Raw genomic sequence first — 13174 nt, 5'->3', positions numbered from 1 at the left:
TGTTACTTGAAGATTTTTCTGATTTGCTGAACTCGTCGTTTGAGCGGAATCAAGTCGCGTGCGCGTTATTTCTAGACGTCAGTAAGGCATTCGATAGTGTATGTCACCGTCTGTTGCTAAATAAGCTGTCAATGGTGGGATTTCGCGGTTCCTTTTTATTGCTGTTACAAAATTTTCTTCAGGATAGGCGCCAATGTGTTTCGATTGAACAATTTCGAAGTAACTTCTCGATAATTAAAGCTGGTGTTCCGCAGGGTTCAGTACTTAGTCCTTTATTATTTAATATTTATGTGAACGATCTTTCTAGTACCGTGCCCACTTCAATATTTCAATATGCGGACGATACTGTAATTGTAGCCTGCGCTTCTAAGTATTTGCACGCAATCTCTTTGCTTCAAAATGCGGCAAATAGGGCAATGGACTGGTTTGATGCAAATTTAATTTCTATTAATACGACAAAAACTCAACTAATTTGTTTTCATAGCCCATTAAAACGAGTCAGTCTCACTTCTCCGCATTTTTTGCACACGTCTAATTGTCTTAATTGCGCGTGTACCCCTGTGAATTACACATCTACAGTTAAATACCTTGGTTTGATTTTTGATAGCGATCTTGCCTGGAATTCACAGCTCGCTCATATCTGTAAGAAGCTTCGCGCGGTGTCTTGTCTGATGTACAGTGTTAGATACGTTATGCCATTATCCGTTCGTAAGGTTATCATTCATGCCCTGGGCTATAGTGTGCTTCGTTATGGAATAACTGTGTACGGCCACTGTGCCCTTCGATGGAAAATAAGAATCAATTCAATTTTGCGTTCTTTGTTAAAAGTTATTTCTTATGATTTAAGTCTTGATAAAGATACTGACGTATTTAGAGCATTATGCTTTCCGGATTTCGACTCTCTGTTGATAGAAACTGTAGTTTTCCGTCATTTCTGGAATAGTTCTTTTAAAGTACCTTATGCCCCAGCCCGTTGCCTAAGGCCAAAAAAACGTTACTGTATACCTCGGTGCAGCACAAGATATGGCGAACGCATGCGCCGTTACTATGTTCCCTCGTATTTTAACAAGCTTCCTATGAGTATTTTTTGTGCTAGTACAAAATACAAACTGAAAAAAGCGCTCAGAAATAGAATTGTATAAAGATTTCTTTTCTGTGTGTGTCATAGCTTGATTTATCTATGTGGGGTTTTTGTGTATTACTGTCATTGCTTTATTTTGTCACTGTCTGCCAGGCACTACCTTTCAAGCCCGATGAGGCTTCGGTAGACCTGAATCTGTACATGCTATTTTTTCATTCAGTAAAAGTATTATTATTATTATTATTATAATTATGGGCCGGGATAAACGAATTTAGGTTTGGATATTACTAATAGCATATAGTTTAGTGGGCCAAAAGAAAGAAGGTAGAACATCAAAAGCCTGATTTTTTACACGAAAATTTGAAAACACAGCGGACTATTTCGTACCGCCTTCTCTTCGAAAGCTCTCTGCCTTTTTACTGTGATACACCCGATGTATCTAATGCTCGTCACCCGGCCCTAACGCACATCACACGACACCGGACCTCACTTATTCCACTTATTCCCTTCACCCCTAAGCTGACAGTGCGGTGGAAGCTATGTGCTTGCCGGACAAATAAACCGCCTCCCATTCATCACCTGACATCACTCTTTGCGGGTGGGTATGCGCAAGGGAGCGTGATTACGTGGCAAAAGTGTGGCTGGTCCAACGAACATGTAGCTTCCGCGGCACTGTCAGCTTAGGGGTGGGGAAAGTGACTTTTGTCGAAGTTTTGAGCGATGGGCTAATCGTCTAGGGGGAGAATGGCGGTGTCCGGGTACACAAACGAGGGTCCGAGCAAGAGGGGAGCCCCTCCTTTTCATCTTCTTGGACTGTTTGGTACAATGCGCGATTTGTGAGTTGATTAAAGCCAGGAATGAAAAAAATTCAGCATTTCCACTCTCGTGAAGATGGAAAACCAGCGAAGCTGCACTATGGTGGAAATTAAGTATTTATAAATGTAAGGATTAAGGTGTGATTTTATAATGGGTTATGTGAGAACCGTATTGTCCCCGGTTGTCTTTGTTATACTATGTCAACCGCCGAAGACACATGAACGGCAGTCGAGGCGCCACTAGTCGTTCCTCCACCACGTTCGACCTCGGTAGGTGCTCCGGTACGGGTTGAGTACCTGTAGCCGTTTACGGTCGCGAACCGGGGCACCGCGCTTTTGAGCAGGCAATCTCGGCACGTTCTGCACGCAGGTTCTTTGTAGACGTCCGCCGACTCGATACACTACCGCAACGCGCACGCGCCCGTTTCCCGATTCTTTTGGTCCGACACGCCGCCGATCGTGGATAAGTGTCCGGGGAACCAGAGTCGGTCGCACACGGTGCACGTGACGCCAAACGGGTTCTCCACGAACTCCCTCCGGAACCTCGCCGTCGCGCCCCGGGAACTGTTCAGCCGGCGTGGAGTGCTGTCGTCGCCGGGCCTCGCGCTTGCGCTTGGCCTCCGTAGCCCGCCGGCGCCGTTTACATCGCTGATTCTGTTCTCGGCGGCGGCTTTACAGGCAAGCGATGTGCTCTTCTTTCGCAAGGGAGTCTGAAGCGATGGACGCAGTGGAAGTCGAGGCGACAGCGGCTTCACGCCGGCTGCGGACCCATTCGCGCTGCTGCGTACGTCGCCGCTTTTTCCGCACCCAGTCTTCTTTACCCGATAGGGCACGCGGCCGACCCATCGTGAGTTTAAACCGAAACTGATAAGAGCGTAGGAAACGAGGACGAAAAAACACACGTGTAGAGCGCTGCGCTCGTCACGTGCGTTTCTTTTTAGTCCTCGTCTGTTTTGCGCGCTGATTCCTACGATGAATTCCCACCAACTCGTCCAACTATCCATTCTTCTATGATAAACTAATAATGCTTGGAGTTGGGCTATGATAAAGTTCCTGTATAGGCTCCCTAATGGAGCCAGAGTTGCGCGTTCATCCGCGTTGCGCCGTCTCTCCTGCACGGCATGTTGATCCTGCTCCTCACGTGGCTGAATTCGGCGAATAGCGGCGCTGCGCCTTCGAGGCGCGCGGCACGCTCAAAAGCAGGGGAACGTACGGGGGGGCACGCGCACAGTCTACTTTCCTGCACGGCATTTGATCCGGCTCCTCACGATCGCATCTCGGCGAATAATGGGGTATCCACACGAAGGAGAAATCCACCTCTCTCCTCCGCGGAGCGCGCATCACGTGAGACACACGTCATCCCTTTTTGACACCTCGCGCCGCCGCTCTCCTCCGTGGCGGAGGCGCGGAGGCTTCGTGCTGTCAGCACGAAAGCTCCGCCGGTGCACGCGGCGGAGCCGGTGACGGAGTTTTCCGGGTTGTTGACGTCACGACATCCGTCCGCGGAGTTCTCCTTCGTGTGGATACCGGTTCACACGACGGACCAAATCGCTATTTTTGTCCGCGGACTGTGTATCACGTGACCGGCACGTCACCGATTCCTGCGATCCGCGCCTCCTCCGCGGAGGCGCGGACTGATAAAGTCGAGCGCCTTTTTCACTCGCGGACGTTCGGCGGCAGACTGACTTGGAAAGCATTTAGTCTGGCAACGGTACATGGTTTTCTTGGTATTTTGCTTCTCTGCGTTCAAAACAAAAATGGCGCGTCGTTGCGTTTTGTGCGTTTGTTGGTTCGTGCAAAAATGTTCCAAAAGCCGGGTGTATTCGTGATTGAAAAAGTTTACTCCGACTTAACATAACAAATTAATAACAAAAGGTACAGACGTTTCGCCACCTATGCAGGTGGCATCTTCAGTATACACTGACACAAAAAAATGTTTGTGTCAGTGTATACTGAAGATGCCACCTGCATAGGTGGCGAAACGTCTGTACCTTTTGTTATTAATTTGTTATGTTAAGTCGGAGTAAACCTTTTCAATCGTTTGTTGGTTCATTTTGTCGTACGATTCTTGGTTCCACGCGTGAGAGAAACTCCAGAAACTTTGTCCGGCTGACGCGACGCAGGTTCCGGTGCTCCTCCGGGTCCGTGTCAAGAAGCTCCCGTCAAAACTAGTCTAGCACGCAGCGATAATTCTTGCACGTCCAATCAGGATTTCACCGAGCAAGCCCTCTCTTGTGGATGTGGTGTGCTTGAATGTTGTGCACGAGCGCGGAGTGTGTGAAGGCATCTCCAAACGCCCCTCCGCGAGCCCAGAAGTTCGTTCTCGGGCAGGATCATGCCTGTGTCACTGTCATGCTTTGGGTTAGTAAAGTTAGTGGCGCTTCGCGCGAAGCCTGTCCCGGTGTTTTGTTCTCGATCTGTACGTAGCAGCGGCGTACGATTCTTTATCGCGGTAGCAACCGCCGATTTCTCTCTTGGACAACGGTGCTACTGTGCGATGTTGGAGTTTCGCGGCACTGTGGGGTGCGAACAGGTTCGGTCCGTCCTCACTGGCGTCTGCTCGTCGTGTCCCTCGTGTGGATGCGCTTGGGAGACGGACGAACCGCGGATATGTCGTCACGTGATCAATCCGTCCGCGGTTCAGTCCGTCGTGTGAATCGGCTATTAGGGGTATCCACACGAAGGAGAAATCCGCCACTTTCCTCCGCGGACCGCGCATCACGTGAGACATACGTCATCCCTTTTTGACGCCTCGCGGCGCGTTCTCCTCCGTGGCGGAGGCGCGGAGGCTTTGTGCCGACAGCACGAAAGCTCCGCAAGTGCACGCGGCGGAGCCGGGGACGGAGTTTCCGGGGATGTTGACGTCACGACATTCGTCCGCGGCAGCACGTGGAAAACAGGCGCAATTCTGGCCCCCGTAGGCAGCCTATACAGGAACTCTAGATAGCTGGAAAGGTTGCCGCCATCTATGAGTGACGGCGGCAACCAGACTGGTTGTATGCTTGCCGCCGTTGCTTATGGCAGCAGCTGTCCAGAGGTTTGTGGAGGTTTGTGTCGACAAGATTTTGGTACAGCCTTTCCAATTTGATGGAGAAGGAAGAGCAGCGGAGCTGTAGCTTCTGTTCTCGGCGGTGGCTTTCCAGGCGAGCGATCTGCTCTTCTTTCGCAAGGGAATCTGAAGCGCTCGACGCAAGCGGCGGGTGCGGACCCATTCGCGCTGCTGCGAGAACACCGCGGACGGATGTTGTGACGTCAACAACCCGGGAAACTCCGTCCCCGGCTCCACCGCGTGCACCTGCGGAGCTCGCATGCTAAAATACGAAGCCTCCGCGCCTCCGCCATGGAGGAGAAGGGCGCCGCGAGGCGTCAAAAAGAGATGACGTATGTCTCACGTGATGCGCGCTCCGCGTAGGAAGGGAGCGGATTTCTCCTTCGTGTGGACAAATACTTTACTAGGGGGAATACATTCCACTCCTCTTAAATACAATAGCCTTGGCGCGGACAGGTTTTCTGGGCTTGGCGAGAGCCATCTATCGTCGGGGAGGTCTCGGCTATCGATGATATTCATGTTCTACATACCAAATTCATTGTTGTGGAAATGCGCGAGACACGTGCCGCGCGCCACTTCTAAGAATAACATGGCGTCTCAACTCTAGCTCAGTGGTGCGCTAAATACTTTGCTGCACTGTGCCGCCATGATCTTCCCAAGGATCGCACGTTCCACGTGCCTCGTGCATCGACGCACCTTGCGCTACTTTTGAAACATGAAGGGGCTTGTGGAATCGGAGACGACACCGCCGCGGCCGCCGCGAACTGACGCGGACCTCCACTCCGTCAGCGGCGCTGTAGGCGTTCTGTCTATACTCCGTTTCACCTTCAGTCCGAGCGCAGTGGACGCCACGAGCCATCCCAGCCGATCCAGCGCCGGGAGAAAGTCGCGTGACCTACCGGTGGGGCGGGGCGACACAGGGAGCTCAAGGTCGCATGACACTCCCTCAACGCCGGATTGGCTGGATGGCTCCTAGCGTCCGCTGTGCTCGGACGGAAGGTGAAACGGAGTATAATGCAAATGAGCAGAGTGGAATGTATTCCCCCTAGTAAAGTATTTGGTGTGGATACCCCATTACGCACCTGATCTTCTTTCCCCGAAGAAAGGGCACGCGGCCGACCCATCGTGAGTCTAAACCGAAACTGATAAGAGCGTAGGAAACTGCGCGCAAAACAGACGTTCTGGTGGCGCCCTCCTATGGTTCCCTCTCGTGACGTCATTACCTTGTGAACAACAAGTTTGATGGTGTCTGTAATAAGCATGGTGGAAGCTTGGAATCATTGCGCTCTGAAACCAACACTGCAAACGCAATTAAAGTTGAAGTTCTTACATTACTTTTATTTCCGTCCACGAGAAAGCCTTTGCCGAGGTCATAGTCAGCATTCGGCCAATCGTGGAAGGCCGACCACAGCGACACTTTCGTCGCGGTGGTCGGCCTTCCACGATTGGCTGAATGCTGGCTTTGACGTCAGCAAAGGATCTTTCATCGACGGAAATAAGAGTAATGTAAGAACTTCGATTTTGACGGTGTTTTCAGTGTTGGTTTAAAAGCGCATTAATCTCCAGCTTCCACCATGCTAATTACAAACACCATCAAACTTGTTGTTCAGAAGGTAATGACGTCACGAGAGGTAACCATAGGAGGGCGCCACCCAAACTTCTCGCCGCTAATAGACCTATGTCTCAATTACCGAAACATCAAGATGCATGCAGGGAACGAGTTACGCACGCTGCGCTCGCTCGCCCTACCTGTATTAAAGATTTTAAAGAAATCATTAAAAAAAAAACGCCTTTGCGGACACACGTGCGAACTGCCACTTGTTTCAGATTTTGCTTAAAGGGATACTTCAACGAAATTTGAAATATTCCTGTCGTGTTCAAAAATGGGTTGAATATGATCCACAATATCCGTAAATGACAATCGCACGTTTGTATTTTGATCCTGGTGGCTGTATTTTTCGTTATAAACGGCCCACTCTGGCAAGCGCTCGGAGAAGGCCCAGCTTAGAGCACGTGACATCCAACGCAATCCTGACGTAGGTCGTCTCAAGACGAGCAAAGCTACGGCGAGGCTGACGTCGAGAGGATGGCCTAGTCGTTCCAGCCACCGAAGCGGCTGCTTTTGTACGAATTTTGAGTGACGGGTTAATCTTCTATAATCTTCTAGGGGGACAATAGCGACTTCTGCGACACACAAAAGGGATTCTCGGGAAGAGGGGAGTTCCTCCTTCCCCCCTTCTCTCGTCGTGGCCGGAGACGAGACAACCTCCGTCACTAGCTGTCAAGGTTTCTAGACGAGCATTACAAACGAGGCGTTAGCGACATCCACCAGGTGCTCTTTGCTAATCGTTTAATTCGTTTTAAAATTCCTTTTCGAGACTTTTTTTATCAATTTATTGGTATTTTCCATGTGGTACTGCTCTTTTCAACACATATAAACCAAAAAATTGAGCGCCGAAATTTCGTTGTAGTATCCCTTTAAAAGCCTCTACCTTTTTTGCGGTTTTCACATCTCTTGAAGTTCAGGCAAGCCAGCGGGCACGGAGAGAGTAACTAAATATCAGTGCGTCATATTTTAATCGGACGACGCGGAAACCTTTTCCACCGACGAGGGCGACCCGCGGTACCGAAAGCGCGCAAAATTTGACGTCTTTGGTCCTGGGCTTACTACTGGTCAGAGCCGCTAAAAGCCTCTTTTTAGATGAAATACAAAATATAAGTGGCGCGAACCGTTTCAATTATTTATAAAAGTAGTTTTTGTTCAGTATTTTAGATCCGAAAAGAAACAAATGCAGTTTATAAAGTACGGAAACAAGAAATAACCCGTCGACATACCCGCCACCAAGCGGTGGAAAAGGCGGCGCATACTAGAAAGGAGTAGTGGGATCAGGCGCCGACACGGAAAGTAGGCTCTAGCCACCATACGGACAGGTGCCGGATGTACGCGTCGGCGCTGCGGTCGTAGCAACAGGAAGATCCGACCGGCTCCGAGCGTTCCGAAGGCCTTCGGTACCTTCGGCGAGAAGCTTTGTCTTGCGGTTCGGCCGTTTCGCGGTATGGCAGCTCGAAGTGGCTCCCATTCTGAACTGATCTTTACCCCGTGTTTGCTGTCGTTTGTGGCCAATGAAGTGTCATGCCGAATTAGTCTTTAATCGCGCAGCAAGTGCGGTGAAAGCCGCTCTGGCTGCCCGCTGCGTACAGCCTATCCGGAACATGCTTTGGTGGCGCCCTCTCGCGCCGTCGACACGGAGTGCGGCAGCCGTGAGCGCTCGCGATGAGCCCATTACCCTCCTCTAGTTCACGGCCACTCTAGCAACCAAAGACGTCATGAGGGAGGTTATTTTTTGCTTTTTTTTTGTAATTTTAATTTGCCTATAACTTTTAAAATAAAGCGAATTTCGAGAAAAGAAAAGTTTCACTGAGTTACTATGTTCCGGGCGCCCAGGTTCAGTGCAAATTAAAAAACAGTAAAAAAGTCACTGCAGGGCCCCTTTAAGCAAATGCTACTGCCAACGCTAGCACGCGCAACGCGTGTAACGTTGACTGCATGCTTCTTGATGCTTGAGTAATTTAGCAATCAATCTATCGGCGGCGAGATGTTTTGGTGGCGCTCACCTAAGGTTCCCTGTAGTTTCCTGATGTTTTCCTCTCCTGACGTCATTACCTTGTGAACAATGATGTTGATGGTTTTTGTAATTACCATGGTGGGAGCTTGAAATCGTTGCGCTCTAAAAGGACGCTGCCCACGCCGTTAAAATTGAAGTTTTTACATTACAATATCAAAATTACTATATTAACCCCTCCCCCCTCCCCTCCTCCCGCTGCGGCGGTTCATTACAAAAATGTTAGCCCACTTGGCTCAGTCGTAAACGCCGCTTCCAGGCAGCTGAGCCTAATGGCCCGTTCACACTTTTGCGACCGAGTTAGACCGAGAGAGACCAGACCGGTTTTTAAGCCTCTTGCGATCTCTTAGGACCAGCTCCGCTGCGTCGCATCGGGTCCTAAGAAGTCGCAAAAGGCTTAAAAACTGGTCTCGTCTCTCTCGGTCGTACTCGGTTGCAAGAGTGTGAACGGGCCTTAAAGGGATACTTCAATGAAATTTGAAATATTCCCGTCGTGTTCAAAAATAGGTTGAATATGATCCACAATATCCGTAAATGACAATCGCACGTTTGTATTTTGATCCTGGTGGCTCTATTTCTCGTTATAAACGGCCCACTCTGGCAAGCGCTCGGAGAAGGCTCAGCTTAGAGCACGTGACATCCAACGCAATCGTGACGTAGGTCGTCTCAAGACGAGCAAAGCTACGGCGAGGCTGACGTCGAGAGGATGGCCTAGTCGTACGTTCCAGCCACCGAAGCGGCTGCTTTTGTACGAATTTTGAGTGACGGGTTAATCTTGTATAATCTTCTAGGGGGACAATAGCGACTTCTGCGACACACAAAAGGGTTCTCAGGAAGAGGGGAGTTCCTCCCTCCCCCCTTCTCTCGTCGTGGCCGGAGACGAGACAACCTCCGTCACTAGATGTCAAAGTTCCTAGACGACCATTACAAACGAGGCGTTAGCGACATCCACCAGGTGCTCTTTGCTAATCGTTTAATTCGTTTTAAAATTCCTTTTCGAAACTTTTTTATCAAGATATTGGTATGTTCCATGTGGTACTGCTCTTTTGAACACATATAGACCAAAAAATGAGCGCCGAAATTTCGTTGTAGTATCCCTTTAAAGGGGTACTCCACAGGTTTTTCCATTGTCTCCGATTTGCTTGAAATTTTGCTAAACTAACCAACAAACATCGCGAAAATAGTATCCCAAATATTAGGTCAAAATATTGTTTTTTCACGAAGTTATTGAATTTACAGTTTTGGTCCTCACCGTGTTTTTCAAGCTCGAAGTCTCTACTGGCAACAATGGAAGTGACGTCAGTGGAAGGCAGGGGTTCACTCTTTGGGCTGTAGAATTTGTTCCCAACTGATTCGAAGCGATTTCATGGTGTCAAATGAATGCCTGGGAAGCTCGCTGCAGTACCCGCGCTCCAGCACGGAACAAATGATTGGCATATTCTATTTTTTAGACTGCTCGCTCGACTGGCAAGCCTGCCTGCCACTGACGTCACGGCACTGAAAAGCGCGCGTATATTTGAATGTTGGTTTTTGCATCATTTTCATTTGTCGATTTCACAATGCCTATTAGGAATTTCGCGATTCTAAATAGCATACCGGAGAGAGTAAAGGCCGGGGAGTCAGAAAATATAGTTAGTTGAGGTAGCTCAAAAAATCGGTGGAGTACCCCTTTAACGCCAACCGACAAAACGCGAAGAAAGGAAACACATATCTAAGAAACAAAAAAAGAAACGGAGACGTAGAGAGGTGGCGCTACTAGTGACGTAGCTAGGCCATCCCGCCATCCGGGGCCCTACTCCGTTTCACCTTACGTCCGGAGGCAGCGGACGCTACGAGCTATGCTAGCCACTCCCGCTCTGGGGACGTAGCCCGTGCTACGCTTTCGGCGCGTCGCTGTGCCCCTTCTCCAAGGTCACGTGACACTCACACCCACTATTTCAAGGAGCTGCCGGATATTCCTATGTCGGAGAGCCTCTGCAATAGGATGCAGTGGTCAACCTTATCAAAGGCCTGTTCAAAATCGAGTTGTATGAGCTCGCAAGGCGTACGGCCATCTGAGGAGCTACTGCTAGTTTGCGCGGTAGTCGCAAGAGCTACTCTATGGCACTCTATGGTTTTGTCGTCGAACTTATGCCTGAACAGTCCTTGCATGCACGGGCGTGCGTGCCTGGCAGAGGCGCTGACAGCGCGGAGCTCGCGCTTGTAGCACCGGCTGCATGTGGACTTTAGCTGAAACGAAGTATTGACGACGTGAGCGATCGAAAGCGTCGCCGTGGTTGACCTACCACAATTGGCCGAATGCTGGCTATGACGTCACTAAAGGAGGTCTCTTCGACGGAAATAAGAGGAATGTAAGAACTTCAATTTTGACGGTGTTGGCAGTGTTGCTTTGAGAGCGCTATGATTTCAGGCTTCCACCATGCCCATTACTAAAGGTCTGTTCACACGATGCATATTTTAGGCGCGCAACAGTTTCGCGACACTCAAGTTTCGCGAAATGTGCTCGTTCACACGTACCGCTTCACGTGCAACAACGATGACGTTTAGACTCGCGAAAATAGTTTGGGTGTTGACCATAAAGTGGCGCTTCAGTTGAAAGCCAACATCATCATCATCACCATTAGCCATTCAGCGTCGTGTTCTCCATCTCCCGCCACATTCTAAGAGTCAAAACGCAGGCGAGCTGGTGAACAATCATAATTAAGAAATAAAACCTTAAGACAAGGAAACAAAAAGGGACATACACACCACCGTCTTAAAACCAGCACAGCATACAGCTCTCATTTACTTCTATTTACTTAATTTACTCTTAAATTGTCCTTTACTAGTTGAATTGTCATTTACTGCCATTTACTTTATTTACTGTTGAATATGTATAATTTGGATGGAGGTTGACAAAGAAGACTGTTGTGGAAGTAAATGAGAGCTGTACGGTACTGTGTACGTCCCTTTTTGTTTCCTTGTCTCAAGGTTTTATTTCTTAATTATGACTAAAAATAGACGCGAATTACCATCATCACCAATTACGTCTTCGTCCATCGCTAGATTTTTTTCCGATATGCTAATCACTTTTCCTTCAGTGGTGCTTGACGTGCTTGCGGAAGCGCCACCAGTATCCATCGTTCGTGGTTTCATTTTTTTTTTTCAGATTTGGCTCGGCTACAACACCGGCAGTGAAGTGGTCTTCTCAAACAGCTCGCTCCCCCCTCAAAGGCCACGTGAGAGCGTTTCTGAGCGGCCATTGGCGGCGCCCCCAGAGTGATTGACAGGACTCGTCAAAGTTTCAGCAAAAGCTCGCTCCAGAAGCGAGGTATGCGCGCAACTTTTTTTTAGATGCGCGCGTCCTTTTCAGACTCGTTCAGACGGCGCAACCATTTCGCGAAACTACGTTTCGCGACACTAGATGCGCAAGAAAAATGCATCGTTTGAACGGGCCTTAACACCATCGAACTTGTCGTTCACAAGGTAATGACGTCACGAAAGGTAACCAAACGAGGGTGCCACCGAAACATCTCGCCGCTAATAGTTAATAAATCATACTTTCCTCCGCCAATAAAAAAAAAAAAAAAAGAAAAACACAACACGTCTTAACGTTTGAAGGCGGTAGCGTGCGCCACCTTACATGTAAAGGCTCGACTAGGCTAGATTTGGCTTGGCTATAGGGTGCGACGCCCTTACATTTCCCATAACGCACCGGAGCGTTCACTGGCGGCACTGGCGTTTCCAGAATGGTCCATTGGCGACGAGATGTTTCCGTGGCTCCATCCCTTGATTCCTATCGCTGACGTAACGACTAAGTTGATTAGAAGCGAACGACAAGTTCGATGGAGCATAAAAAGCGAGGTGGAAGCCTGGTCATCGTGTTTTTAAATCAACACCGTCAGAATTGAGAATCTGTCTTTGCTCTTATTTCCGTCGTGAGCGTTTCATCATTTGTGGAAGGTAAAGTGGAAGGCCAATCACAGCGACGCTTTTTGTCGCCAATATAAGGCCAAATCTTGTGGGTTTAAACGAGCACTCGCCCAAGTAAAACATAAAATGCATGATTTATTTTTTGCTCAACTGCTCTTGCAAATCAAGAGAGTAGCTGCTCGAATACGCACGCTTTTGAGAAAAGAAGCTATCTGGAATGGTTCCTAAAAGTAATCCCTGCTGATATTTTCATTAATTGGGAACGCAAGTAATATATTGTATGCTAAGCCGAAGGGTTGTAATGAAATCGCACAATCACTGGTGCTTGTAATGTATTACAAATACCTTTATTGCGCAACTGCGATGCGTTTTATTTTTCTTTCAAGATATGCATTGGCAATTGAATCCTTCGCGCTCGCATAGTGGAAACTCATTTGAATAAATGTACGAGAAACATAAATATTCCGGTTAGAATAGATTTGACTCACTTCAATTTTTGCATTTTCAATGAAAGAAAAATGAAAAAAAAAGGTACATAGCAAAACATTTAAGAAAATGGGTGTCCTCGCACCCAGCCATAGCAACAAACCTGGTTGCACGTGCGCATACCGCAGTGTATGCTCGCTTCAGTAGACATTTATGACGGCGAGTTTATGATTCTTTGAGGAAAATAAACTTGGAATGGATTCCATTA

This window comes from Ixodes scapularis, unplaced genomic scaffold (assembly GCF_016920785.2).
Source record: "Ixodes scapularis isolate PalLabHiFi unplaced genomic scaffold, ASM1692078v2 PGA_scaffold1__304_contigs__length_218370807, whole genome shotgun sequence".
Classification (NCBI taxonomy): domain Eukaryota; kingdom Metazoa; phylum Arthropoda; class Arachnida; order Ixodida; family Ixodidae; genus Ixodes; species Ixodes scapularis.
This window is presented reverse-complemented; position numbering follows the sequence as displayed.